Source organism: Nicotiana tomentosiformis, chromosome 1 (genome assembly GCF_000390325.3).
Source record: "Nicotiana tomentosiformis chromosome 1, ASM39032v3, whole genome shotgun sequence".
Lineage (NCBI taxonomy): Eukaryota > Viridiplantae > Streptophyta > Magnoliopsida > Solanales > Solanaceae > Nicotiana > Nicotiana tomentosiformis.
The window spans coordinates 115,236,721-115,244,416 of NC_090812.1; positions in this window are offsets into that span (position 1 = coordinate 115,236,721).

A 7,696-nucleotide genomic window follows, 5' to 3' on the forward strand; every position below is an offset into this window, starting at 1 on the left:
CTTTTCAAAAATCATCCAATATTCAACTTTTGCCAATTAACACTGAAATGACCTACGGACCTCCAAATCAACATCCGTACATGCTCCTAAAACTAAAATCACCCTACAGAACTATTGAAACTATCGACACTCGGTTCCAGAATTGTCTTCATACAATTCAAACTACGGTAAATTCCTAGAACTTAAACTACTAATTTTGGGACTATGTGTCTCATTCTACTCCGAAACTCTCCAGAATACGATACCAAGCACCCCGACTAGTTACGTAATGACAAAATAAAATAGAGGGTGCAATAATTAGGGGTTCAAGACTAATATTCTCAAAATGACCAGCCGGATCGTTACAGGATTAATATTTTGGTTGAAGCTTATGAATCTGACATTTCACTGGTATACAGTGATATAAACTCAACTTCACATTTATCATTTTATTTTGGTATTGATGCTTGGATACAACTTTGAATATCTTTAGGTTTGAAGACCTTTTATTTTGTGATGATAGGGTATTGTAGGTTTGAATTTTTATGTGTACTTTATTTTTTGCAATAATTGAACATTGCAGAGTGTACTATTTTCTTAGTGACACATGCTAAGTTTGAATCGTTGTTTGAGTTGAAAGTGTTAATATTAAAGTATTTGATGGTTGGATTCTATGAGACAATAATGGAGAAGAAGGAGAGGAATGAAATGCATTTGACTCAAAATTAAAGAGATGATACATTTTAGTAAAAGGAGAAAGAAAGAAAAAGGAGGAGGACTGAATACCATTGCTGAGAGAAACATGAGCATAAGTAGGTAATCTAGGACCCACTCTTGAGTAAACTTGGGTAAAAAGATGAGGAATGGGATGGTGAAATGGGAAACACGTCGTGTCAGAGAGATAAAAGGAGGGAGTCTGTCATGTGGGACCCAACTTTACACTTGCCTAATAGGTAGAGGTGCCTCATACAAGTTTTGTTGGTTGAGTTTCACTCAAAATAAAATTTCTCCTTCATTAGCAAGAGATACTTAGGATTAGAAAATATTATGATTTCAATTTGCAATAGGTGAACATGAATGTGGTTAAATATTGTTTAAATTTGTGGATTGGTCTTAATTGAATTTTGTCTACCCAAAGTTTTTATTATCTTCCTTACAAGTGTTTTAACTATGTTATTTGTCTTTGTGTATTTGAGGACGAACAAATATTTAAGTATGGGGGAATTTGATGTATAAAAATTATTCATATATTTTTCATGGCTAATAATATTTTTCTTTCATAAAATAAATAAATATTATGCTCAAAACTCATATTTTCTAACAAGTATTGCAGGAAGAAGAATTACCATAGACGGAGACAAAATATGAAACTCTAGAGAAAAAAATAATAGAATGAAGGAAAGGCCAGATGCATCTGTGGGACACGACAAAGAATCAAAAAAGAGAAGAAATGAAGCCATGGATTCATCTAGACCTTAACTCAAGATCCATCTAGACTTACAATCCTATAAATACGCTAGTGTGGCTTAAGAGAAGACATCAAGTATTAAGGAGTAGACATTGTTATCTTGGTATCTCACTCTCTTTCACTTTAATATTTTCCTAGTCTTTTATTTTTCAAGTAAAAATAATACTCTTTCAAGAGTTCTTCTTCCTCGTCTTTCTAAAAATTAAATACTTCTTTATAGAGTAATTTATTTTTGTTGGGATAGTTGATGAAGCTTGATATATTATTGGTGGCTCCGGTGCATGTCCCCCAATCAGAGCTATTGGTGGCTCTACAGTTACTGCTCTGGTAGGTGCTCTATCTATAGTACGTGCTCCTTCTCGGCCTCTACCTCTGCATCTGACCCTGGCAATACCTGCTCTGGGGGTAGCATCATCAGTAACTGTAGCTCGTGTTCTCACCATCTGTGAGAGAATAGAATGAAAAAGGCTCAAACTCTCAAATCAATAATCTCGCACGATAGGATTGAAAGAAGTTAAGTTTCCTAATAGTTTCGTAGCCTCTCGAAGTAAGTGCAGTCGTCTCCGTACTGATTCGCAAGACTCTACTAAACTTGCTTATGACTCGTAGCACCAATGAACCTAGAGCTCTGATACCAACTTGTCACGACCCAAAATCCCTCCTTAGGATTCGTGATGGCACATAGTCTCTAAAACTAGGTAAGCCTACCACATACTGATTTAACAACAAATTTAAACCAATTGACTGTTAAACATGAACCAGAAGTTTCTATATAAAGACAACAATCCCAAGTAGATATACAATATCCCAAAACTGGTAGTACAAGTCATAATCTCTACTGAGTTCACTTGAAAATCTCTCTAAGTACAACTATTCCGGAATAGAAATAAACAGTACAAAGTAAACTCCAAAAGGTGACTCTGAGGCCTGCGAAAGCAACGACAGGTATACCTTGAAGTCTCCACGACAATACTCGATCAGCTATCTAATGACCAACACGCTTCGAGGTACCTGGATCTGCACAAAAATATGTAGCAAGCATAGCATGAGTACACCATAGCGGTACCCAGTAAGTATCAAGACTAACCTTGATGGAGTAGTGACGAGGAACAGTCAAGACACCTACTAGACATAATAACCTGTACAAGTATGAATATAAAACTAACATAAAATAATATAAATCCAAACATGGTAAAAATAATGTTACAATACTTGCAATAAGAACTAGAAACAACAATTAACAACAAGGAGCAAACAGGTAAATACGACGTAAAGTAAGCAGAATATAGTTAAAGTCCGGTGAAACCAAGTAAGGGAAAACAAGTAACAACCTAATAAAACAACCGCTTTCACACTAGGTTTATACAAGAATTTTCCCGAGGTACCACATCTCATAATCACAAATCATGGGTCTCAAATCACGAACCCTAATCATTTGGCATCTTGTGCCCACATTACAAATCACAACCGCACGAACAACTCACATGCCAATACCATTAATCTCTCATATCTGCACGGATAACTCACGTGCTAAGAGAGTAACAATATCCCATATCCACACGGACAACTCACATGCTAATAGTAACAATATCTCATATCCGTACGGACTCGCATGCTAACGGTGCAACTCACGTACAGAAGGCGGGTATACAAGAATATATATAAATGATCAATAAACATCAAGGTTCATCATCTTGGACTGATATGAGTGACTAATTACGGTGTATGCTTGTGCAAGTGTTCTATCACAGCTCGAGTCAACAAGTAAGATCATAGACAACAAATGGCATATAGGAAACAACATAACAAAACCATAATATGCATCACTAACACAAGGTAGGCACACCACTACACAAATACCATCAATAACAATACTATTTGTTGTCTATGATCTTACTTGTTGACTCGAATCATCCCTGATATAGCCCAGACCATCACAATTCATCAAAAATCATCCCTGATATAGCTCGCCTTGTCTCGCCGCGTGCGCAACAATAAAGTAAATGCATGTTTTGTCTCGCCACACGCGCATAATAATATTCTCTCACCTTGTCTCGCCACATGTGCAAACCCACATATATAACCCGCATTTGTCATGTCGCATGTACAAATATCAATAATAACAATAGCATAGACAACTCACGTGCGAACACCCCGATAATCTTCTCAACAATACCACATGTGCCAAAAACATAACATAACATAACAACCCACACCACATGTGACCATACACCACAATATTTCCACAACAACAATTCCAATACCACAACCACATATAGCCCATGGCTCAACAACACTGAGTACAACAAACAACAATAACACGAGATACAAAAAGTAAATCAACACAAGAATGACAACAATGAAATGAAACGAAAGAATAAGTTCAATGATGAAAGACATTCAAGTAATACTGACTTCAAGTAAGAGTAGTTCAACAATAAGAGAAATAACATGTAACATCGACTTTAAATAAGGATAATCAATTGCGAAAGAGATAACATGTAACAATAACTTCAATTAAGGATAATCAACTACGGAAAAGATAATATATAACAATAACTTCAATTAAGGATAATCAATTATGGAAGAGATAACATGTAACAATAACTTCAATTAAGGATAATCAACTTCGAAAGAGATAACCAAAATTAAACATAAGAGAATACTCGATATAGGACGGCCCAACATGGAATACAAACTTATACATGTGACATATGAGACTATAAGGCCGACATGATCATTTGTACACTCAAAACATAGGCCGACAAGGCCATACAATCATCTATATACATGACATATGTCTACAAGCCTATAAGAGTACATAAACGTCATAAAGGCTGGGATAAGGCCCCGCCTTACCAATCTATACATGTCCAAAGTATACTGACCAAATAGGCAACTCCGGAGCAAGTGGAGTGTACCAACACCTTCCGCTGAGCTGATAGCCTACTAGGAGGACTGTCAACCTATCTATCGGGATCTGCGGGCATGAAACACAACATCCCCAGGCAAAAGGGATGTCAGTACAAATAAAGTACCGAGCATGTTAGGCATGAAAAGCAGTATATAAAAGATATAAAAGAAACATGGAGTAAATGACTCAACTTGTAAGTATGAATAGCTTTGTGAATCATGAAACATTTATAATGTCATGCATGTGCATATAAATGTCATGTCATGAATAGGTATATGCGTACATAATATTATCAAGCCTCTGAGGGCATCCCATCATATCATCTCGGCCTCTGTGGGTAAAATCATCAACGTATACCAACTGATGAGGTGGTGGTGCGTATATAACGTTATAACCTTTCATCATACCCCATATACATATAATATCCGCATATATAACGTCATATGGTCGTGGGTGAATGTACATGTATAAATGAATGCAATGCATAAGAAGCAAGTCAATAAGATCTCTTGGGATGTCATAAGATCAATATGACTTTGGTTAATATCACGAAATAAACTTTATCAACTTACGTATTTTCTGAGACCCATGAACAGACGATATAATAATAGGACACACGGGGAATCAAGAACATATGCACCCCTAGTACTTCTAAGAATAGAGTCATTTGTGAATGTTTCGCGTTTGCTCGTTTTGTTTGTATCATATGGATCATGCCAAAAGAAAAGAAGGGATAACCTTAACATACCTTATCATAGTTTGTCCAATGACCATGTTGAACTCGGCTAGTCGCACTTTAATCTACAACAACGATAATAATACTATTGTTAAGCTACGAATGGTGCAACTATCATACAACGAATGACGAGCTTATTTTATATTAAAACAGACAACATCTCCATTGTTTTCCTTGATTTTCCCAAGCCCATCAAAATAACAAGAACACATACAACCTTCAACTATATACCTTCAACACCACAACACACCCAACAGCCCAACAACACCAATCAATCTACACAACAACAAGTGCACAAATGTTACCATCGAAAAAACTATTTAACACGACGAGCGACAAGCTTGGATTGGAACCAAACCTCAACTATTTTTTCCATATCCCCTATACTTACAACACCATCAACAGGTCCAGAATATAAACATATATATTGATATGACATTCCAACCTTATATCCATCATAAAAGTAACATCAAACAACCCAACAAGATATAACAACAACACGGACAACTTCTAGGTATTGTGTGGTTGCTTCTTCTCCTATTTACAACATCATCAACATACTCAACATATTAACAAGCATAACAACAATAAGAACATTATAACCAAGCTATTACCCATGATTTCTATCCATATGAAGTCATATACACAACTCCAAAATAGTCCAATAAGAGACAACAACTTCTTATACAACTTCAAGTTCTATCTTGTAATTCTTCATCCAAATAACTTAACCAACACATAGATAAGCTTAATTACAAGAAATATGGTGTTATACATACCTTAAATAATCTGAAAAAACTCGAACCAAAGCTTCTCTCAACTTACAAGCACCCTTAAATACATCACAACACCATAGAGACTCTCTTCTTCACTTAGGCTAACTTTTGAGGCTAGGTTTAGGTAAAACCATCTTGTTTCGACTTGGAACCTTGGAGAACTGTTGGGGAAGTATTGAGAGAGTTTAGGAACTATCCTTGATAAAAAAATGACCACAAATGAGTCGTCCAACCCCTTTAAAATGTTCAAGGGTCGTCCACCACCTAAGTGGATCCCATTAGGAGTTGCTTGCGCGGTCTCACGAAAACGTGAATATCTCTCTACTCGGATGTCATATCGACAAACAGTTTAATGAGTTATAAACTAGACTCATAGATCTTCAATTGTGTAGGTGGATAATCCCGTAAATCCAAGTATAATAGGATAAAATTTCAATTACATTTGACCTAAGTTTTAGCATATTTATGAATGTAACTTGTGATGACATTTGCCAACTTTTGTTCCACAATTCGCTTGACTTCAAAACGTAATACACAACTATCATATGACTAAAATAAATCATAAAATAAGCTCATTATCATGTTAAGCACCCTAGTCTCCCCCCAAAAGTACATGTTATAATATTCCTAACTTGTCGACATTCGACGAAACTTATTTTCTTTAATTTTTTTTTGCTTCTAAGCCTTTCAACTCTCTTGGTACTTGTTATCCATGATCTAAAAGATTTGAAACCTCCAAGGTAACATGATTAACTTACTTTATGTACTTTCAAAGATGGTCTCATTTCTGAGCTTATATTAATTGACTTACGACATACTTTCACGTATGAAAACATGAGGTGTAATATTATTCCCCCCTTTGGAATATTCGTTCTCGAATGTTGACTGATGCGCTTATCAGTCTCATAATCTATAGATCTTACGAATACTTTAATATTGTCCTTGTCATCTAGGCAACTGTTTTGTGAATAAATCCAAAGGCCGGGGCATTCCTCCCTTTTGGCCTCTTTCTCACATCACGACTTGGGTTTAGAAATCATCGATTAAGTTAGAGAGTTTAATGGGTAGGGTCTGATGGGTCGAGTAGAATGGGTGGGTTGGACATATTCGTCATTAAAAAAAATATTATTAATTTTTTAGCAGATTTGAGTTGTTAACTATAAGGGCAGTTGTGAACCAGAACATTAACGGGAAGGTTATATTTAGGTCAATAGGTTGATGGGGGCAATTTTAGACCAAATATGATAGTTCAGGGGCAATTCAGACCAAAAATTTATTTAAATTTTAGTTAATTTTGGCATAGTTTACTCTAAACCTCCTTTTGTTGCTACTTCTTCTTCATCTTCATCTTCTTCTTCTTCTTCTTCAAATCTCCGGGTCTGAAATTGGGCTCTGTCAAAACTTAACTTCATATCTGAAGGTATAAAGTTGTAAAAGCCAAAATTCAAATTTAGATTTGTATGTCTGAAGTTGATTTTGAGACGGTTAAACTTTAAAAACTCTGTAAAATTCGTAAGGAACCAATTCCAAAATAATTTTTGACGTGCATTTGCATCCGAAGTTTTGCCCAGTGCATATTACTTGTGCAAGAGAACTTCCAACCTATGCGACTGTAGTTTGGCTTGCCGCAACCAAACTTCTGATATATGCGTCTCAAGATTTGCTTGCCAAGGCCAAATTTCAAATATGTATATCTGAAGTTTGAACTACCAATATCTAAAACTGAGTAGCTTTGCTAAAGTTTGAACTACCAATCTTTATTCCTGCCAATATTTTTAAGCTTTTTCAATAATACCCATTTAACTTAAACTCATTTTTCATAT